The 24271-nt window shown below is 36.7% G+C and overlaps 1 protein-coding gene across 6 annotated transcripts in view; it reads left to right on the top strand.

Moving 5' to 3' along the window:
- pknox2 (pbx/knotted 1 homeobox 2) overlaps nt 1-24271 on the top strand; it is a 275865-nt gene that overhangs the window by 158713 nt on the left and 92881 nt on the right. For 4 of the 6 annotated variants that reach the window (XM_028810404.2, XM_028810402.2, XM_051931913.1 and 1 more), the window contains one exon: nt 6383-6464. The exons of the other annotated variants lie outside the window; for them this stretch is intronic. The gene's annotated coding sequence lies outside the window, so the exon portion shown is untranslated. The remainder of the gene's footprint in view (nt 1-6382; nt 6465-24271) is intronic. 6 annotated transcript variants of the gene reach the window in all.

Here is a 24271-nt window from a genome sequence, read left to right as displayed (position 1 = left end):
GGCTTTGTTTTTCTGACCTCTTATTTTTGGTAAACATTTTTGGACTTTGACATTTGTGCTATTTATGTTCCTTTGTTTTGCCCCTTTCAGTTTATTCATTTCCAGGTCCATAATTGATTTTCTCCCTGACAGCAGACATATGTTTATGATTATGATTCCCATTGCCAGTCACATGTGCATAACATGTGACTTCACTTGCCTTTTTATGACACCATGTCACCATTACAAAACATCCAAGCTTGTGGATATTATAAAAAAAAAGTGTTTTACTTATTTTATTAGGGAAAGGGTTTATAGTTGGCTAAAGACTTCATCTTCTGTAATTCTGATCTATGAATTTTATGATAAGTTTTTAATTTTATATGGTGATTGTAAAATAACTTTCCCGTTCCTGCCCTTCACTGACTTTCTTTTATTCAACAGTCTTTTGCTTATTCCCTCTGGCTCTTTAATTTCTGTTTGCTTAAACTGTCTACCCATTTATGTTGTATGTATTTTCTATTCATTGGCTGTAACAAAAGCAAGAACACATTCATGATTTTTTATTTTATTTATCTAAACAATTGGATATCAATCTGATTGCATCCCCATCCTAAAAAGTGATAATACAAAGATGTCAAACATTATGATGCCAGCGATCATGTGGTTAATAAAGGCACTGTGGGCACGCAAAACAAATATCAAAGCAATAGCATCCACAGAGTAAAAAAATCCTCAAATAGTGGTAGATTATGTCATCATCACAATGATTAATATAAACAATATCTCCAAAATTGAATTTAAGCAGTACAAAAATAGACAAAAAACAAACACCAGGATGTTAAAATCTGGAATAATCATCATCAATATTAATTTGCTATCAATTCAGGTTTTGATTTTCATTTCTAAACTTCAAAATACGCTAATAAGAAAAAAATTTAACTTCATATTGTGTAATAAATTTTACTGAGCAAAGTATCTAAACATATCTTGTAAAACACATAATTCACAAAAAGTAGAATTTAGAAAAGGTTGAAGGTGCAGTGGATTTAAAAGTCAGTGCCTCAATGCTTTAAAAGATATGAAGAAATAACTGCTAATAAAATATCAGCTGCAGATATCTGATTAAAAAGAATACTAGTTGGCTCACCTAAATGCTTTATAAAAATGTAACAAATTAAACACACTGCTTTCCATTTTCCCTCAAACACCCACATTTAAATATGCTTTTTTCCATTGCATTATCATGGTGAGCCAGAGCAAATATCTGGCACACAGCGGCACTATACCAAGCATGGTTTTATAAAATAGCCTTGAACTTCTGTGTCTCATCATTTATATTCTTATTTTTTAATGAAAAACAAGATTCCAAATTGAAAATTCATAGCGAAATAGGGGTTCAGTACATAATTAATGCTTTTACACCACACAAACTGTAGCTGTAACATTAAATTATGAGCTGTTTTATTAAAGTAAGATTATAGAATCCTCATCTCAGCTGACACTGTTCATTATAAAATGATGACATTTTCAATTGGGGGAATGTTAGTATTTGTTATTGTCATTTGAGTTTGTTTTTCTGTGATATTTTGACTTTTGGTTTGACCACTACTGAACTGAAGTATTTTGAATTTCCTTGCTACTACAGGACTATGACTTTTTTATACCATGTTAAATTCTCACAGGTTATAAATAAATAAATAGTCCTCTAGCACAAAGCAATAAAATTGCCCACCACTGAAATTAAATGGGACATCCAGCTCAAAAAACAGGCAACTGCTGCCAAATATGAAAAAAACACCAACATGACTAACGGCCCAGTGCTCAATTTATTGTTCTGTCTTCAGTCCTCAGTGTACTTTGATTTTAACGTTGTTAGATGTGTGTGCTGAACGAGGCAGAATCAATTGTGATCTACATTTTTAGTGTTTGTCTCCAGTAGAAGAATAAAATCATAGTGATAAAGTGAAATATTATTTGGAGTGAAAACTTAAGACTCCAAGGCCAACAGTCAGTATGTCTGTCCTGCCATATTACTATCTGTGTTTCTTCAGATTACATGTGCCGGTGGAGCTTCATTAGTGTACTGTTATTTGGGTGCATAGTTAAACACAGTTATAGTATATGTATAGATAGGTACCCAATTATGAAGTAGGTATTTTCTATCCATTGGCAACAATTAAAGCAAAAGCACATTCTTGCTTTGAGAGAAAAATATGGAGTCCCAATGATTTCCGAATTCGGCAGCAATCTTTTGAATGGTAGGCCATGACTTATGGCTTACATTAGTCTCCAGCTATTCAAAATATTTTTTCACCATCTTTGTCTTAGTGTTATATGGGAAGATTCTACTACTATCAAGGCATAGATGCTTGACCACAGAATGAAAGTGCTTACTCAAACTTGCATTGAATTTATTATCATTTTTTAATCAGTAAATTAAATCGTGCCAGGCCAATCCACCTCATATCAACAAAAACATAGCTGTCCTTGACTGTGGGGTGTAAGCCTCTGTGCCTGTAGACTGATTTTGGTGTACTTGTCTACTTGTTCAGAGCAAGAATCTATCTGACTAGTAGACTTTTTGCTTCTGTTCAGTAGACCACCTTACCCTAAAAAAATAATTTTAGTTGCATTCAGGATTTTAGTATCCCTCTGTATGTAGTTGTCAAAGGACCTCTTGCTCCCACCGTAAACTAACATTTAAGGTTAAATGGTCCAGGGGTTTTGTCCCCCTTTCTTTGCTCCTCCTCTGAATACACAGATAGTTATAATGTTTTCCCTTTTATTTATAGTTCCTCCTAGCTGATAGTGTCTTTCACTCAATTTTCCATGCCAGTATCACCTCTATCACTTTTTTTGAGCAGAGTTTGTCACTTAAGCACCCATTAAGTACATTCCAGCAATCAATCCTCTATTAAATTGTTAGCTTCAGGTCATTGTAGTCGACATAGTGATCAAGCAGGCATGTTTATCATTTTTACATATGACTTTATGTATGATGTGATGTGAATGATCTACAGTAAGTGGTTATATCTACATTACAATATCTACATTTTGTCAGTAATGAATATATGAAGTGTTGACCGGTTTGTTGTTGTCTTTGTGTAGTTGTGTTCAGATGTCATCCTGTAACTCAGAGAGCTTCTTTATTTAGATAGATAGATAGATAGATAGATAGATAGATAGATAGATAGATAGATAGATAGATAGATAGATAGATAGATAGATAGATAGATAGATAGATATGTATTTTTAAGATAAAATCTGGCCCAACCACTTCCAAGAGTGACAGAAGGTCATTTGGCACTTTGTGCTGAATGATCCATATAATACCTTTGTTAATGTTATAAACCGTAGTGCAATGCATTCTGGGATACTCACATCCTGATGTAAACAAGTTGAGACATCTGTATTAAGCAGCATGGAGGAGTCTGAGGCTGACAGGGACCCAAGGGCCTTGGGGAGATGAGGTTGAGGCTGACAGGGGGCCCACGGGCCTTGAGGAGATGAGTTTTGCCTCCCCATATGTGTTTGTACAGCTCCAACACCCACCCCAGAACAGCAGACCTCGTTTTTTTCTTTCTGATTCACACAAAGTCACATCTTAAAATGTGATTGTCACTTGTTTCTCTTTATTCCTCAAACACAATTAATTCATCACTAGCAGACAGATTTAAAGTGTGACCTTTTTTAGCAAGACAGAGAACGTAAAATCAGCAGCAGTCCCATTTTCGCAGTTAAATATTAGAAAAGGTGTTTTCACTTCATTTTAATCCCTGAAGCTCTTTATTGAAAACAAAAAAGAAAAAAAAAAGTTAAAGTGGAAAGTTTTTGAGCAGCTGTTTGGCACAGAGTGCTGAGGCTCCATACCAACACAAAGCTTGACTCTCCTGTTCCATAAGCATCACTATGGCCTGGCCCCTGTCCCACTCTGCTCATACCGCTTTAATTTTGCACATTTTACAAAATTGTTATGGTTTCTTTTATTACCCATGAATGAGCCGGTTTACCATTTGAAGTCAAGGGTTTCCCACTTGACATTTAGCAATTCCAACTTCTCCTTCCAATAAAATAGTCACCTTAAAAGCTTAAGCAAATACCTCTAAAAATGCTCAAGAAAACATTGAAATGCTAACCTACTATCCTCAAGAATGAGTAACGGTACCCCACATAGCTCATGTTGTTCTTATCATGCTCCCTCAACCCAACCATGGATGGAATGTCACATTGGAATGCTTCAGGCACTACCCCCATCACTGGACTTTGCCATGCCCATGTACGGCACATCCCAGATGTTGAAACACAGATTAGACTGAGAAAAAGGTTCTGAAAAATGTTTTTGGGACAAATTGTTGAAAATATATCATACATGCTCATCATTTGAATCCCCTTAGCAGAAAACCAAATGCAATATGGCTTTGGGCTTCTTCATCTGTTAGTCTCTATCAGATACAGACAGACAGACAGACAGAGAGAGAGAGAGAGATAGATAACAACAACATTTATTTCTATAGCACATTTTCATACAAATAATGTAGCTCAAAGTGCTTTACATGATGAAAAAAAGAGAAAAAAAGACAAAGTAAGAATTAAAATAAGACAACACTAATTAACATAGAATATGAGTAAGGTCCGATGGCAAGGGAGGACAGAAAAAATAAAAAAACTACAGATGGCTGGAGAAAAAAAATAAAATCTATTATACTATAATAGACTAATATCATAGACTTTGACATACATTTGGATGCAAAATACTGACCTTATGTTTATATGTGTATATTTAGATTTTCTTATGTTTGGATGTAGGATGTCAGTGAGCAAAATATACTCTGGCTATCTAACAGATCATGAGTGCCCATGTTTCATCTTTTATGAGTCTGCATGCTTTTCTATGGTTTTTGAAGGGGAACTTTAGATTATTCCATTTTTCCTCTCACAGTTGACAAGTTAATTGTGCTGATAGTTCCAGTGTTTGTGAATTATATTCAGTATGTTGGCATCCATCCCATTGCTGTTTAGACTCAACTTCCCAGAGTGCCGATCTGGATGAGTGGGTATGGTATGGGTTTGGATCCGGTTGTATTAACAAGGTACAGATGTATTACAGAAATGGTTTAGGGTTAAGGGCACACCTTGATTGTCACCTAAGCCCATGCTGCCAGGTTCTTGTATTCTCCTTGACAACTTTTTCCTGCTGCCTCCAACGCACCACCTCTCCACACTTTTCAATATAAATTTAGTATATTGCCTTAACATCTCCAACTGCACATTTAGCTTTGAGTGCCAGAAAAATTAAATGATACTATAGTAGTATCTGTATTCAATAAAACAGCCTTTCTCAGGGAACTCAGAGGAGGTCCTTCTTCTTTACTGGATTAACTCACAGTATGCACCACCAAGTTAACCAGCACACATAATGTATAGCGGTCTAATGAACAAATTAATCATATGCACAGAACACTGAATATGCTACACTATGGCATGAAATTAAATTTTGGTGATACTCGTACAAAAATTAACAAGATCCAACACGCTACCTGAGGTGTTTGACCCTGCTTTCTCCTGCCTTGTTTTTTGTCTCATACTGGATTATTTGTCGACAGTGTTTAAGGCTGCTTTTTGTACTTCATTTAGACTTTCCATTCAACATGGGGCAACTCTTTTCACAACATCAGTGGATACCGTACCATTGTGGTGGAACCCCACCCACTCAATAAATCATAAATCAAGTCAATTTTATATATAAAATTTTTGTAAATATATGTGTGTTTATATATGTGTGTGTGTGTGTGTGTATATATATATATATATATATATATATATATATATGTATATATATATATATATATATATATATGTGGTGTGTGGGTTGGATAATTAATGGATGGATGGATGGATATATATATCGTGAATGTGGATGTGTGTTCAGAAAATTCTGGGATATTTAATACCTTTTATATATTTAGACATGTATTCACTGTTTTTGAATTTGTAGGAATAAGTACTAAGGTATCAACACAGATTGGTTATTTCAGTTAAATGATTTTATAGTATAGTTGAACTTAATACATGATTGTGTCTTATATAAAGTTAAGGAAATAACTTTTTTATAGCTTAGTGAGGTGTTATCTTTATGAAAAATGTATTGTGATATACAGTATGATGAAATATGCTGTTGCCAGAATGCACATTTTAGTAGAATCCTGGTTTGTAAAATAGTATGTTGTGAATTCTGCTGGCCTTCATCATATGTAATAAGAGAAGCTGGAACACTCTGCTACTGTGCACATTTTTAAATTTATTTGTTGCCATTCACTGCACTTTATGACTTTTCCTTCTGTGAAGTGAGGATTTTGACTCATTCTGGGTCTTCTTGGAATGTTTTTTTTTTCACTTCCAGGAGATCTCTGACTGCCTTCACTCTAAAAGCAAAGCCTGTCGGGAAGCCTACAGCCAGTGAAACAGAAGCAGTAACATACAAAGTAAGAGTGAATCGGGAATGATGGGTAATGGTTGTGTGGGACTGAGCATGTGCATGACATTGCCATCACAGGAGCTGTCAGTGTTCAGAAGTTGTAACAGCTAATATAAACAGTGCATCCCTTTCTGTAAAGGTGTATTTAATGGCTTGTTATTTTATATAGTGCCCTTCAGAGTATGAGGTAACTTATCCAGCATGCTTTTAGATTTGTAATATTCGGTTGTGAAAATACATGCAAATTTGTAAAACCCTCACAATAGTGTCCAGCCCAGGAATTTGTGTTGATGAAGAGTCTGCCAGAATTCAGAAACTCTAGACGGAGCCCTTTGCATCAGGCCCATGTGATGTTTTTACTTCTTTCACAAGAAGCAGTCAGCTGTTCCTCGCCTTACAAAATACAAAGGAAATACCCCATCCTTCTACTAAAGGTCATTCATTTCTGACCAAACTTTTATGCAACTTCCATGTTGACTCTTCTTGTGATCAATGTTCCAAGGAGTAGCCTGGTGTGTGCAAATTATTTTCCGTACAAGCAACAAGTACTACATTTTTGAGCACCAGTATTACCAATGCATTTCGGAATATTGCCCAAAAAATCATCACATATATGAATATTTACTGTATTTAATATTTAATGTTAAATATAAAAAATGTAACTGAAATGATCTAACAAGTTTATTTCTACTCAAAATTTCAAAGAATATTTAAACAGTTTCTCTTCTGACCTTTTCTGTCTTCCATAAATTATGAATTCTGACAATTAATAGTCTGTCCAGAATTTAAAAATAGTTTTACTTTCATCAAGTTTACCAAGTATTTGCCATTTAAACGATTTCTAGTTTTTGTGTTTACATTGTTCATTAGACTAATTCCTCCTCCACAGTTGGCACACAATGCCTGGAATGTGCCACAAATGTCCAAAAGAGAAAATAACTCCTTAAAGTTATCCTATTGTTTAGTAAATGTAACCATATCTGAAAATGTTGTTACAGTTTCACTTTCTACTTTTTCCTTAATCAGTATCTTGAACCTTGTTCAGTAGTTTAAACGCATGTCACATCTGACTCTATAGCTTTGACAAGTCCTATATTTTTTACCTCTTAATTGATGACCTGCAAATAGTACTTAGTGTAAATAGTACTTAGCTAAGTCTCAATGTCACTCATCAGAGGAGTGTCTTTTCAAGCATCATCTATACACAGGTCCTCACAATGTGCCACACAATGTTGCTCTGATGAGTGTGGAATGGACTGCCACGAAAGAGCAGCTTCTGTTCTTCATTTGCCCTGTGTAACTGTTGTGCCACCTGAGGTAAACATCACCATATTTTAAAAATTTAACTTGTTTTCCATATAAAACTGTTGAACAGCACCAAGACTAGATAAATTTTCACATGCTGTTAATGTTTTTACGCCAGCGAGCACAGTTTTATGAAGGGATTCACTTTCATTCCTAGATTTAATATAAAAAATTAACATTTTTGAAACTGTTAGATCAGTTGATTCATTGACTATCAAAGTGTGGTAGGCACGTTGGTTTCAAATGTTGAATTTATGCACTTGATGAACTCAAAGGCATTATTCTTACTTCACCAATTATTTGGTATTTGGCAACAAGATCATGAATATCCTGGACTGCAAACACAAAACTATTTATTTTCACAGCCAACAAAATGTTATCTATTAAAAGTTTTACCCCATCAGGTGTCGCTTCTATTCTGTCTTCACATTTTTGCTTAAGATTATGTTAATCTTTTTTTTTTTTTTTACAACAAACATTTTAATTGATTTTTAAGTTTTGCGACAGAATTGATGTGAGAGTTCTGGTTCTAAATTGTATGGTCCAGTTTCCTGTCACTCCATGCTTTCTTTTAGGTCCATTTATTAAAAGATCCTACTTTCAACCATATTTTGCAAATGACACCGTCTGTCTCTGAGTACTTAAAAGTTTCTCCCAAAAGCATGTGCTGTCTGGCTCTATGTGGTAAGTTCATTTAAGAAAACATTCCGGCGTTAGCCATTCTGTTTTAAATCCCAAACACTGTTTCTTCGAAGTACTACTTGAACTCTCTTCAGCTTTTTGTTTAAACATTTTTAAAGTAACAAAGAAAAAAGAACAAAAGTTACAAAGAAGAAACAGCATGGACTGTTTTATATAGCACAATTTTGCTCAAAACTTGTTTAAATCAGCGCAATAATCGATTTAGTTTATTAAATTTTTTTCTTGTTTTAGATAGTTTAATTTTATCCGAAAGATGAGTCTTTTTGTGAGTGAGCACGTAAGATCTGTGAGCAATGCTCCTAAAATGTATGATATCACTCATGCTCACAACTTAGTGGGAACATTTCTTGTGATGTTCTGTTTAACTGATGCTTGCTCATGAGTCCATTGGGACTATAGAGTTCTCACTTGTGACATTAGCAACTAACGTGAAGACAGAACTTTTAAAGAGCTTTGGACATTGAGAGTTTTAAAAAATACTCATGAAGATGCAATATATTTTATCCATGCGTGTAAACAAGAAAGTAAATTTGCAAGAGAGAAATCAGTGATGTATTATCACAACTGAGATACTTGGATAACTTGTAATTCCAACTTGAGGCTTACATTTTCAATAATTTTGATATTCCATGATGATAGTATGAGTGTTCCACCGTTATTTTTGTCCAGAGCAGATCTAACCTCTCTCACCTGACTCTCACAATCTAGAACCCTGACTCTGTTTCAAGTGTTAGCTGCAGAAGAGCTCCCACATTTTACTCTGAAACTACCAACCCTTTTATTGACTCGGCATGTCCTGTTCATTTTTGATCACAGAGGCCACAGCTTATGTACATTTTTACAGCCCTTCTGCAGCATTCATATTTATGGACTTTATGTTCTTTAACTTGACAGTGGCAAAAGGAATCTTTTGAAAACACTAATCCTGTTCTATCAGTCAAACTCCCGCAAGTCCTAAGCACTTGGTAGCAATGTGATGCTTGTAGAAATGATCTAACATTGTACATTAGAGTTGGGGGTACATGTTCTTCTTAACTTGATTTTGTCCCTATAATTGTAAGAGTGTAATGAATAGGGTGTGTAAAAAATTGTATCAAGCCTTTTATTTTGAGAATCAAACCTCAGGACTTTATACCTTCCTTTACTCAGAAAGTTGAAGATGTTCAAATTTCATCTATTTTTTCTGCCCCATCTTCCCTATCAGACACAAGCCACAGTAGGTCCCATTACTTTTTACCACTGACCAGTAGGATCATGGCCTCATAGGCCTAAATGAATATTGCCCATCTAATTTATTCATATTCTCAAACTCATACACTCTTTAGTTTCCTTTAGAATGGAGATAAATTTATATTTTCTTTTAAAACTATTGCCCTTACTCCTGTAAAACACAGAATCTACAGTAGGTCTTAATTTCTTAAGTGCTTGTGTTGGGTCTCTAACAAGACAATGCCCTGCTCCTCCTTTAAACACTCAGACTCCAGTACCCTCTATTTTCTTAGCTGGAATGTATCCATTGTCCATATCTGACATACAAACTACTTTCACACATCAGGTCTGTTTATATTCTGTTGATAGTCTGTGGGCAAGCTCTCTGATTACACACCTCTGTCCATCTTCAGACAATCAACCTTTGGGACCCAGCCATTTCCTACATCTGACATCTCAGTTCTGTATATGGTGCAGCCAGTATGACGATTGCTTAAAGTCATTGTAAACAACTATTTCTTGCTTGCCGGATATGAATGCGAAGATATATCAATTTGCAAATTACAGGCACTCTTGGCTCTGGCTGATGCAGCCGACGAAGATTTACATGTAAGTGCAGTAAAATGCTTTTTAAATGATTGCATATTCCATTATGCAAATGAGACCAGCACTCTGGTGTATGTTAGGAATATTTCAGTGTTATTTTAAACTGTTTTCATTGTTTTTCTTCTCAGTTTCTGCTGTGTCTCTGTAATCCCTTTTTTAGTATATGCAAATGAGGAGTGCTACTCTGGTGCAAATGCTTGCTATGTTAGCCTCATGCTTCCCCTCAATTTGATCACTATCACTTATCCCCCATGACATTTGTGTAACTTGCCTCTAGTTATCTGATTGAAGCCTGCACAGAGCACAAAAGGTCAAAGGTCCTGTCATCACATATTCCCAGTGAGTGATTATAATCTTCCCAGTGGGACCCAGCAAAGAGGGTATGTAGGTCAGGAATGAAAAGGGGAAATTGAATCATTTTTTGATTACCTAAAGTTGCATATTTCTGGGCAATAGTCTGCTATTGTGGTAACTCAAACTAATGGGAATTAAGATTTACTCTGGATTGTATAAAGGGAATGTGAAGGGTTATGTAATGCATAGAATTATAATACAGAGTGAATAACAAAAATGTGAGGCCATCATGTACAGCCTGTACAGTTCTTGCACACATTGTGTGAAATTAAGATCTGTCTGCAATGGTCTGACATACCTTTCAGAGTGGGTTTCTGCTTGGCCCCACAATATAATTAAACATCACATGTACATTCCATGATGATGTGGATACAGCATGCAAAGGAGCATTCTTCTGAGACTCATCTGTCATTAGTGATAATGTTTACAAGTTGGCCTTGACCATTACTTCACATTCAGTTTTTGAGTTACCTTTATGAATTCAAATCTCTGCAAAGTTATTTTGATTTTTCTTTTGGTTTTTGAATACTTTCTTGCTTTGTCCTTTATTTGATTTTTGCCCTTCTTAAGTTATGTACGTCTTGTTTTTTTTTTTTTTTTAATTAATTTTATTGTAATCATCCCGTACAAATAGATCAATTTTTACAAAAAATAGGATTGAAAACAAATCAAACCCCACCCCTGAGAAGGAGAGCATGGCCAAAAGAGTAATACTTAAAGCTTGTAAACATACCAAAATTGTTGAGTTTAATAGGGCAATAAAGATAAATGGAGAAGAAAAAGAAATGCGGAGATAATTCTTATTCTAAAATATTATTGATTAGATCCTGAAAAAGTTCTGCACAGATCCTCTAACTGAGAATCTGATTTTTTCCAATTTCAAATAATATATAAAACATCAGTTTCCTACTGACTTATAAGAGGAGAGTTAGGATTCTTCCAATTTAACAAAATAAGTCTGCGTGCCAAAAGTGTAGTGAATGCAATCACAGTTTGTTTGTCCTTCTCCACTTCAAATCCATCTGGAAGAACACCAAACACAGCTATTAATGGGTTAGGAGGGATTGTGACCCCAAGGCTGTTTGAAAGGCACATAAAAAGTTTGGTCCAAAAAGATGTTAATTTGGTGCAGGCCCAAAACATGTGACCCAGTGAGGCAGGAGCTTGGTTGCAGCATTCATAGGTTGGATCTTGCCCTGGAAATATTTTGGACAGATTTAAGCGAGACAGATGTGCTCGATATATAATTTTGAGTTGAATAATTGTATGTTTTGCGCATAAGGAACTCGAGTGGATTCTCTAAATTGCTACCTTCCACTCCTTATCTGATATATTAATTAAGAGATCTTTTTCCCATTGTCCTCTTGGATCTTTGAAAGGAAGGGACTTTAATAAAATTTTATATATTGCAGAAATGGTGTCTAAGTCCTCGAAATTGAGCAGTATTTTTTCCAGCATGGTGGAGGGTACGAGGTGAGGAAAATCGGACAGGTTCTGTTTAACAAAGTTTCTAATTTGAAGATAGTGAAAGAAATGTGTAGCTGGAAGGTTAAATTTGGAATGTAATTGTTCAAAGGATGCAAAGATATTGTCTATATAAAGATCTCTGAGCAATTTAATCCCAGATCTTTTCCAGATATTAAAAACTAGATATGTTTGCGAGCGTTGAAAGAGGTGGTTCTCTTGCAGAGGTGCCACAGATAAAAGATTCTCCATCTTAAAATGCTTTCTAAATTGGTTCCATGTTCTGAGTGACTGAAGCACAATTGGGTTATTAGTATATTTGCGATAACTTGCATTTATTGGGGCGCAGAGCAGGGAATATAAAGAAATACTGCAGGATTTTACTTCTATTGCGGACCAAGCCTGTGTATGTTCATCTATTTGTGTCCAGGTTTTTATAGCTTGTATGTTTGCTGTCCAGTAATACAACTGAAAATTAGATAGAGCTATGCCACCTTCTGCCTGCGTTCTTTGCAGGGTCGCTCTTCGGATACGTGAATGTTTTGAGTTCCAAATAAATGAGGTTATGGTTGAATCTAATTGTTTAAAAAATGATTTATTGATGTATATTGGGATGTTTTGAAATAAAAAAAAGAAGCTTAGGAAGAATATTCATCTTAACAACGTTAATTCTTCCAGCTAGAGTGAGATGAAGGGTTGACCATCTATGCAAGTCTTGCTTAATTTTTTCCATACAAATGGCGAAATTTTGTTGATAAAAAGAGCTTTATGTTTACTTGTGATGTTTACCCCTAGGTATTTAAACTGATCTGCTATGGTAAAAGGTAGGGTGTCCAATCTAATATTGTATGCTTGAGAATTCACTGGAAAGAGTATACTTTTATTCAAATTAATTCTGAGACCAGAGATCTTTTGAAATTCTGTAAGCACTGTTAAAACTGCAGGCACAGTGTTTTCTGGGTCTGATATATATAAAACCATATCATCTGCATATAGAGAAATTTTCTGTTCCAGTCCTTCTCTGATAATCCCCTTTATCTGATTAGAATTTCGACAGTGGACTGCCAGTGGTTCAATGGCGATTGTAAACAGCAGTGGTGACAAGGGGCATCCTTGTCTGGTGCCACGTTCTAGTTTAAAGTAGTCTGAACAAATGTTGTTAATACAAACTGAAGCTTCTGGATTGGTATACAGTAGTTTGATCCATGCACAAATATTCGGGCCAAACCCAAATTTCTCTAATGTAGTGAAAAGGTAGTTCCATTCAATCATGTCAAATGCTTTTTCTGCATCCAATGATAATAATATCTCTGGGGTGTTTGATTTTGCTGGTGAATATATTACAGTAAACAGGCGTTGAAGATTGGAAGATAAGTGTCGGCCTTTAATAAATCCAGTTTGATCCTGTGATATTACTGAAGGCAGCACTTTCTCCATCCTTCTAGCTATGATTATTGAGAGTATCTTAACATCATTATTCAGAAGTGAAATTGGTCTGTATGATGCACATCGTAATAAGTCCTTATTTTCTTTAGGAAAGACGGTGATTAATGCTTGACGAAAGGTTTGAGGTAGAATTTGATTGTCTCTAGCTTCTGTAATGCTTGACGAAAGGTTTGAGGTAGAATTTGATTGTCTCTAGCTTCTGTAAATGTTGCCAATAAGAGGGGAGCTAGCTGAGTGGAGAATTTCTTATAAAATTCTACAGGGTAGCCATCAGGGCCTGCTGATTTCCCGCCTTGAAGTGACATTATAGCATCTAGTAATTCTGATAGCGTCAGAGGTTTATCCAGTTCCTCAGCACTAAAATTATCTATTTGTGGTATCTGTAATGTATCCAGAAATGCATTAGATTGTTTGTTGTCTTCTTTAAACTCAGTAGAATATAAGGTTTTATAGTAGTCTCTAAATGTGTGCATTATATTTTTATGGTCAATGATTTCATCTCCATTCGTGTTGGTGATTACTGGGATTGCATTGCGAACTTCTTGCTTGTAGGTTTGTTGAGCTAAAAGCTTATTAGCTTTCTGTCCGTGTTACAGCATGCAAAAGAGCATTCTTCTGAGACTCATCCGTCACTAGTAATAATGTTTACAAGTTGGCCTTGACCATTACTTCACATTCAGTTTTTGAGTTACCTTTACGAATTCAAATCTCTGCCAAGTTATTTTGATTTTTCTTTTGGTTTTTGAATACCTTCTTGCTTTGTCCTTTATTTGATTTTTGCCCATGTTATGTTATGTTATGTATGTCTTGTTGATTTATAACCTCTTTTTACGCAGACATTGTGTACATTTTTCTCACTGATTTATTTATCTCTATATGTTTGGACTGCTTCTAGTGCCTGATCTCACTGTCAACAAGTTAAAAAACAGAACATATCACAGTGCAACAACTGTCATTGTTCATGCACCTGAAGTAATCCTTTGCATCCAAGTATTGCTGAAAGTTTCAATGAGTAAAATGTAGGGAAGAAAAGGTGAAGACCAGCTATGGTCAACATCATGTCCAATTAAGTTATTTCATCTGCCATCTGGCACAAAAAACACTGACTATAGAAAATGAGTGGAAAGAAAGAAAGAAAGATAGATAGATAGATAGATAGATAGATAGATAGATAGATAGATAGATAGATAGATAGATAGATAGATAGATAGATAGATAGATAGATGAACAAGCTAATGAGGGGTGTTGAAAATTATCCATCCATCCATTTTCCAACCCGCTGAATCCGAACACAGGGTCACGGGGGTCTGCTGGAGCCAATCCCAGCCAACACAGGGCACAAGGCAAGGGTGCCAACCCACCGCAGGTTGAAAATTATGGATGAGCAAATGAAATGACAGAGGAGTAGATGGACAGATGGGTTAGTGAGTGAATGATGTAAACTGAACGATGAATGAGTAGATAAAATGAAGAATAAATGGAATATTGGATGTTGGAGGATCAGATGGATAGATAGGTAAAAGTGTAAAATTATGTCTTCATGGACAATGTATGGAAGAGGGAGAAGATGAGCTGATGGATGGGTAGAAGGATAAATGAGAAAAGAAAAGATGGATGAATAGATGAAGTGAATTATACATAAATGGATGGGGGAAAGTATGGCTGAATGGATAGATGATGGACAGAATGTGGACAGAATATAGAGTGAATAGAATATATACAGTATAATGCTTGTAACTAACCAGAGAGAATTAATCTGGAGGTAGTAGGGACAACTGCAGACTACTTTGAAATTAGCAGCACAAGAATACAGCTCCACTTTGCCAAATCTCTAACTTCTAGAGTCTACCAGACTATTCACCTATTCTAAATCAGTCACACATAGACAGGGAGAGAAATACTTCTTGTCCATTAAGGGAAACCACATAGAACAGAAGCATGATTTTGTCATGAGACACCATTAAATCGTACAGGAGGGGACACTGTACACTGTCATTATATAACAATATAGAAAAAAATGTAGCAGCCTTAAACTATACATACTATTAAATATAGGCTCTTTTATATACTATTATGTATTGTATATTTGGTGTGTATATTTGAACTGTCGGTCTCAGATACCATTTCATTTACTTAACCTGCTAAGTCCAGTTCATAGGTTTGGAGTCTGTCTCAGCAGCATGTGACGGTGCAGGATGGCTACTTGCTTCCTCTTCTATAATGGAAGAGTCTTGAACCCAACACCATCAGTACCGTAACCGAAATGAACGTGGCAGATGAGGACAAAACACACCAAGCAAGGGGATGGTGAAAAGTGGAAGTGCTTTTAGTAAAACAGTGTTCAACAAGTGCAGTGCTGAAAAAGTTAAATAAATGATCCATAAAAAGGTGAATATGGAGGTTAAATAATCAAATAAATAAAGCCAATAAAAATGAGATTAAAACAATTCAGGAGTCTTCTTTAAAATTCTCAGTCCCCAGTGCTTCCCTTCAAAAACCAACATCTCTCTGGGCTGCGAGGTCTGAATAGGATAAGCTGGAGAGGCATCAGTTTTAAAGGAAGGCACCAGGGCCAACAGAGCTCGCCAGTCCTATCTACTTATTTCTTCCAAAAAAACATCAAGTCGAGTTTTGAAAGTCCCTAAAGTCTTACTGTCTACCACACTACTTGGTAGCTTATTCCAAGTGTCTATTGTTCTTTGTGTAAAGAAAAACTTCCTAATGTTTGTGCAAAATTTACCCTTAACAAGTTTCCAACTGTGTCCCCGTGTTCTTGATAAACTCATTTTAAAATAACAGTCTTGATCCACTGTACTAATTCCCCTCATAATTTTAAACACTTCAGTCATATCACCTTTTAATTTTCTTTTGCTTAAACTGTATAGGCTCAGCTCTTTTAATCTTTCCTAATAATTCAACCCCTGTATCCCTGGAATCAGCCTAGTCGCTCTTCTCTGGACCTTTTCTAGCGCTGCTATGTCCTTTTTGTAGCCTGGAGATCAAAACTGCAATAGTACTCCAGATGAGGCCTCACCAGTGTGTTATAAAGATTGAGCAGACCCTCCTGTGACTTGTACTCCACACATCATGGCGCTATATAACCTAACATTCTGTTTGACTTCTTAATGGCATCTGAACACTGTCAGTCTAAGTCGATAGCTTTGAGTCCACTGCGACTCCTAAATCCTTATCGTTGTGTATTCAAACCTAACATTTTTACTTCCTATGTGTAATATTTTATATTTACTGACATTAAATTTCATCTGCTACAAATCTGCCCAAGCCTGTATGTTATCCAAGTCCTTCTGTAATGATATAACAGATTCCAAATTATCTGCTAATCCACCTATTTTAGTATCATCTGAAAACGTAACCAGCTTGTTACTTATATTCCTGTTTAAATCCTTTCTATATATTAAAAATAGCAGCGGCCCTAGCACTGACCCATGTGGATACCACTCTTAACATCAGCCAATTCTGATTCATCCTTCACCCTCTGCTTCCTGTGTCTGAGCCAATTCTGCAGCCATCTACAAACATCATCCTGAACTCCCACTCTCATGTCACACCTTATCAAATGCTTTCTGAAAGTCAAGATAAATAATATCATATGCTCCACTTTGATTATATCCTTTTGTTGCCACCTCATAGAATTATAGTGTTAGTAAAACATGACCTCCCTCTTCTGAACCCATGCTGACTGTTTAGAATAACTCCTGTCCTTGCCAGGTGTTGCTCAATCTTATCCTTAATAATTCTTTCCATTAATTTTCCTGCGTTTCCATTAATTTTCCTCTGATCCTGCTAGAGTCAGAACTGGATAGGATTCCATTTTTTGAGCGCAGGGACACTTATTTGTACTCGCCAATTAATACACTTTTAGCCAAATATGAGTGACTGTGCCACAATTTGAATGTTGCCTGCAGGGGTTTTGTGACACAACAGGACTAACTACTGTTCTATCACATTATTTGAACTTATACAACACAAATAAATATAACCTACTTGTATTTGGGATGAGGACAGAAACCAGAGTACCTAAATGTTAATTAAATACACATAGGGAGAGTTTGCGACCCCCCCCCCCCCCCCCCCCCACCCCATTGGTCAATAACTGAAATGACGATAGAATCCTGTGAACCAGTAGGGCACAATGCCATCCCAGTAAATTAGAATGTCTATAAGCCTTTTTCACTTTATTTGATTTTCATTATTGCTATGTTCATTTTATAAATCAATGCCATTGTCTTGACTTTTCGGAATCTTATACTCATACACGGAGAATGAGGAAGAGAACACAGTATTATGCACAATCACTATTTATCTGTGTGCATATAGGATCTGACAGCATGGTGATTCAGTGGTTAGTGCTACTAACCTGCTGTTCCAGTAGTCTAGATCTGGCTCATTCACAATCACATTCCCCCCATTATCATATTGATATTCTCTAGTTCTCTTCTCACATTCCAAAGTTGTATGGGCACAGACTGGCATCCAATTCATAGCTGTTTCAGGCTCTCTATTGAAGTTCATACTATCAAACAGAGAGCCTGTAGTTTCCAGGATACAGCAACTTTCTAAAGTGAACGCTATCCCAAAGTACATTACAAATACAGATTTAATATATAAGTACAGTTTTTACAGTAGGCAGACTGAGGAACTTCCGCAGAGTTTTCATTTAATTTCAAATCAGACATTGAACTGGCAGCATTCTGGTTTAGAGACTAGTGTTTAGCCATTAAGCCAAGATTGTATTATGCTTCTTGTGCCCCTGAAATGAAATAAGAACTCTTAGACAGTGCATGGATATATAGTAAGGACTGTAGGGACTGCTGGTTAGCCATTCTTAATGATATGGAGAAAGACCATAGTAGTAAAAGAAAAAAAAAACATTTAATCAACAAAGCAAGTTAATTGTAAAATCAAGAAAAGGAGCATACATAAAATGAGGCAGAAAAAACTAGACCTTCTGACCTCCTTAAACACACATAGGATATCTGACTGCCCGTGGGGAGGCTGCCCCCTTACTTTGTTCACCACACAGTTTCACCTTTCTCTCTCCACATACCTCTGGCCTTCCTTTATTTCTCCCACCTAATGAGTCTTCATCACCAACCACCTTCAAAGCTCCCTGTGTAACTTGCTGAATGGGATTTAAAACCTGGATCCAGGAACACTTTCACCAGCCACAATTCAGAAATCTGTGTGTCCCCTTCAGAGCTCCCCCAGTGCCACCAAGTTATCCCTGAAGGCTTTTTATACCACAAAGTTTTCCTGGGGAGTGCAAGACTGTCTGTCGTCCACCCAACTACTCTTGTTCATCTAATCCACAGTTTTCTGTAAAGGCCTAGGGGACATTTTCAAGAATAACAAATCTCTAGTCAGGTTTTGTGTTTGCAGATGTTTGTCACCTTTGAATTAGAAGATTCTCTTATTTTCCCCATATTCATCTGTATTTGCTTGTTAAGATTACATTTGAAGGGAAGAATGCTCAAGTCTGGAATGACAGGGATAGGTGCATATATTAGCAGCCCAATACTCAGGACCTCCCCACCCCCCAGTCCTCGACCCCCCACTCTTATTACTAGTTTTTGATTCCATCAGCATTTAATCATCTACCGTGCAGCAAGTCTCTTGGGAGAGAGACTTTAGCAGCCTTGTACAAAATACGACGCAATAATTGGTAGCACTTTATTTTTAGTTCTATTAATTAATATGTAATTTTGCATTTAATTAGCGGGAGGCAACTTTATTTCTCGGAGTCGAATGCACTGCAGAAGAGGGATTAGCTTCTTACACCAATTTGTAATGAGCAGGTATTTTTTTAATAATATTACTCATGTTCATATGCTTTTTTTAAATGTTCTCGCTTGGCACAGCATAAAACAAATATTTTTTGATTACTTTGCCTGAAGTTTTGTGGTTGTTTTGGGGAGGTGAATGACTTAGTAAGGAGAAAATGGAGAAATACAAAGAGCTATCCAGGTGTGTTAAGAGCTGTGCCTCCTGCCTAGCTGGCAGCTATGACATGTGTTTGATGGTCTTGTGCCAAGCCAAAGGTGACCCACTGCAGCACACATGAAGCTGAAGAAGGCTGATTGAAGTGTCTGAGTATGCTGGCATGCAGGGGTTTGGAATGGTTCCAGTTCAAAGGAGGTCTTTTTCATGTAGAGGTTTAAAATGGGTACAGTGGCTTAAGGACAAGTGTGAGCACATGTAGGCTGAAAGGCATTAGTCATAGATGACACTTATTCTTTAGTTTTTAATTTTTCATTTATGGGGGGACTGTTCCCATATTTTATCAGCAGGGTTAAGATAAGGATAGGCATGTGCAGTTATGCTGTTAGGTTGTAGTTTTAGTTCCTCTAGTTGGCTGAAACTTCAGAATAATTGGAATGGCTTCATATCCCTTTTACATTTGTTCTTTGAGATGATATAACTTGAGCATACGAAAAGATGGGTATGACGACTTAAATAAAGGGAGATGTAGTTGGGCTGGGCCAGAGTTCTGCATTTATTTCTATTTCACTGAAATTAATGCAAATGATTTAATGTTTGACCGCCCTTTGGTGTGTAACATAAAATGGGCACAATGGTATAAGGACAAATGTTGGTGAATGGCCTGGATGGCACAGACCTGCTAGGCTCTACTTGTATATGTGGAACTGTTGTTTTTCTTTACTACTTGTTGGATGACAGTATAAAGTGAGGGGATTATCTCAGATACAAGTGTAGTCTTTTGCAGAATGTATATTTTATTGGCAATGGATTACGTGGTCAGACTCTCTAGTGTACAGGTGTGGACTCATCAAGGCTGAGTAGACGGAAATGTTTTTTCAGTTCACTAGAGATCAATTCTGTTTTGGCAATTTATAGCATGTGTAAAGGCTAAAGTATCAAGGAAGACTGGAAAGCCATAACGTATTGGTCTTAACTTTCACATGTGTAAATAATTTTTTTTTATTGCTTACAGGCAGAATTATATTTTGCCATCAATAGTAAAGTCACTGAAGTTTAGGTATGTGTAAAAAGTCTGGTCAGATGACAAGTATTACTCATTGGCTACTAGTTCACGGGAAACTTGAATGGACAGTTGCGATAGACCAAGAGGTAAATAGGATCGACAAGTTTGTTGTGCTGAATGGCCTGTTCTTGTAAAAATTGTTCTAATGTTAATGACACATGTGGAGAACTAGACTAGATGGGATGTCCATCTTTTAAAGAATTCTGTTTTGACTGGAATTTATGAATGTCTTTTTTATACATAAATATTGGTGTGGAAAGTAGTGACAGATTGCATATAAAGATGGGTATTGGGGGGAATTGACTCTATAGTAACATGCTATAGACTGTCATTTTAACTGAAATGTATGGATTCATCTTTTTTATACTTGTAGGGGCCTGAACTATGGCTGTAAATTGCATTTTAAGATGGGGATGGCAGATTAGGGACTAGCTGCACACAGACCACCTTCACCTCTGCTCAATTCCAGTTTAGATGTTTACTAAATATTTTGCTTTCTTAATGTTTCTTGGAGTTTTCTTTCTACTGCAGCCTAATAAGAAGCACACGTGCCAAAGTGCCTCATTGTGTGATCTGGAGCACAAAATAAATTAGCCAGGTTCCTGCTGGCTGTGCTGTCACGCTTGCTGAAAGAAAGAAAGATTCCGATGTGAAGTGTGGTTTGGCTCTTCGGCATCACAAGTGCACCTTGGTGCTGCTCGCTGTGTGAATGCGCCGTTACTAATTAGCATTGTCACGCCAGGGGGCTCCAGTGCTTTTGGGTTATGGCTGAGTGCTCTAGAGGTCTTTTGCCAGCTGGACTTCTAACGCTTTGAGAGCTGGAATGCATGTTAATGATGGGTGGGGGTGGTGGACAGCTGTTAGCAGCTGTCTTGTTGGTGAGGTCAGAGATTAAAGGTTGGGTTTTGGGGATTAGAATCAGATTGCAGTTTAAGTGAAGCTGCATACCCATGTCTGGAACGCAGTAAAATGGCACTTACATCTGAAGGAGTTCTGTCCAGTTATGCTTCCCACCTTCCATATATATATATATATATATATATATATATATATATATATATATATATATATTAGCCTATTCAGACTACAGGCAGGACAACACAATGCGTTTACAGTTAGTGTTGCTGATTCACAGCTCCTCCAAATGGTTGGCCTTGAGACCACCTAAAGCACGATACTGTATCTCTGTGGAGTTTGCAACTCAGTATTTTCCCCTAAACTGCTTTTAAAACATAAGCGACTTAGAATGTTTTGCAACTCTAAATTGACCTTAGTTTGAAGGGGAGCATATGCATGTGAGCATACCCTGCTGTAGGCTGGTGTCCTAACCTTAACTGTTTCCTGGGTAAAGGAGACACTTTTGCTTTCCATAACTAACAATTTAATTTAGTGTCCTGAGGGAATGAATGTATGGATCAACACAATATATGTATTTAATAAACTATGCACACATAGCCTGTAACATTCTCACATCCATTTAATCCAATTCATTGTCACATGAAGCAGAAGCCTACCTTAGCAGTGTTGAGTGCAAGGCAGGAGCAGACCAAAGAACATGGTCAATAGACTGCAGAGAAATAGACTTGTAATAATGTCCAATGAATCATACTTCATTTTGATTGCCTAAAACAGACAGAATTCTATTGAAAGCCAGAGAATTATTGTGAGAATGAGAAAAAGGGAAAATTAAAATGAAGGGCAAAACCAAAAGAATAGCCAGGTGCATGTGAAGGTCAAAACTAATAAAAAATGCAAGAAATAGTCAAAGAAAAAAGTCCATCTATCCATCCATCCAACCCGCTATATCCTAATTACATGGTCATGGGGGTCTGCTGGAGCCAATCCCAGCCAACACAGGGCGCAAGCCAGGAAACAAACCCCGGGCAGGGCACGCACACACACACACCAAGTACACATTAGTGACAATTTAGAATCGCCAATGCACCTCAACTGCATGTCTTTGGACTGTGGGAGGAAACCGGAGTACCCGGAGGAAACTCATGCAGACACGGGGAGAACATGCAAACTCCACGCAGGGAGGACCTGTGAAGTGAACCCGGGTCTGCTAACTGTGAGGCAGCAGTGCTACCCACTGTGCCACAGTGCTGCCGAAAAAACAGTCAAAATTGTAAATGCTAATTTACTAGAAATCACTTCTTTTTCACTAACTGCAATAATGCAATTATTGAAAGTTTTTAGTCCAACACAGGGATCCCTGTTATTGCTGAGCGCCATCACTTAATAAGAATAATCAATGGAGTCATCCCTTTGCTGCAACCTGAGTGCCTTAACAACTATTATTTAAAATTAAGGATGACTGGATGGTAATGCTGTAAAACTGTAAAACCAAAGCATGACATTAAAATAAAACACAACCATCTCAGAACCAAATGAAGGTGCAAAATGTTAGCAAAACTAAATACTTCATGATTCAAAATTCCATGAAAAAATGAAGTTACAAACAGAAATGTATTAAGTACACAGAAGATAAAAAACTAAATTATACAAAATCATAATTAAAAGAGTCTACTGTAATGGACAGTAAATAAAGACAAAGTGTCCAGTGGGAAAAGGCAGAAAATGTGACTAGGAGATGCAAAAATAACAAAATATCATCACCAAATCTTGAATCTTGAATACTGCCTCTTCTATCTTAAATAGTGATGGCAAAGTGACATGAAGCCACACTTACATTTCGTGACACACCATACCGACATGACTGGCAACAGGTATCATGCTGCATTTCATTTACTTCAGATGTCAAGAGTTGAGAGTGACATTACACCCGATCTAACTGCGTTCCAGTAAAATATTCGGAAAACCAATATGGACGCCTCCAGGAGAATATTTGTTTTGCTTGCTCTTTCATAATACAAGACAACTGCTATACTGAACAATGCATTATGCAGTTTTTTCTCATACAAAAAATGAAGCAACATGTTCACAGATAGAAGTTGGACAGTACTTTGTGTACAACTGATTTAATGAGACACAAATAGACAAAAGTGCTAATGCACAGTATAACACTACAGCTTTCATTTCCTGTTGATTGTACAGTACAGCCATCTTGGTTTTTGAGGTTGGGGTTGGTGAAGCTCTCCTGACTTTCCAAGTAGGAAATCCTACTTGCTGGAGTGTTTGAAGCTTTCTACTGGGAACTTGGAAATTCCGACTCATACTATGCAAGCTAGAAGGTAAACTTTTATGACTGGCCACTATAACTACAGTATAATAATGCTGCTTTGATACACAGTTAGAGCAAGCCCCTCAAAAATATGCAGCTCAAAGACCTGTCTTGCACACCTTTGTGTGCCAAACTGCCCACTACAAGGCAATGCCAAGGTTTGTAGTAAAGTCCACAAATTAAATTATTTTTATATCTATTGCGGAGGAGGATTAGTTTTATCTATTCATACTAAGGGGCTTTGCCCCCTGCTCACTTCGCTCGCCAACCCCCATGTTTGGTTTTCCGGGCACACACTTTTAAGATTTTTTTTTTTCTTTGAATTGTTGCTATTTCATTAGTTTCACTTTCATTTCAGAAGTTCTGTAAAAACAATATTTGGAATCTATTGTGTCCCAATATGCTGAATCTTTTAAATGAGGTCAGTGTTTAATGACTTTGTACCTGTAATTCAGGATAGGTTTTTCTGTTTGGAATTTCAGCACAGACAAAGCGATCTACATCAGCAGCAGTTAATACA

Source organism: Erpetoichthys calabaricus, chromosome 9, assembly GCF_900747795.2.
Source record: "Erpetoichthys calabaricus chromosome 9, fErpCal1.3, whole genome shotgun sequence".
Lineage (NCBI taxonomy): Eukaryota > Metazoa > Chordata > Cladistia > Polypteriformes > Polypteridae > Erpetoichthys > Erpetoichthys calabaricus.
This window is presented reverse-complemented; position numbering and strand designations above follow the sequence as displayed.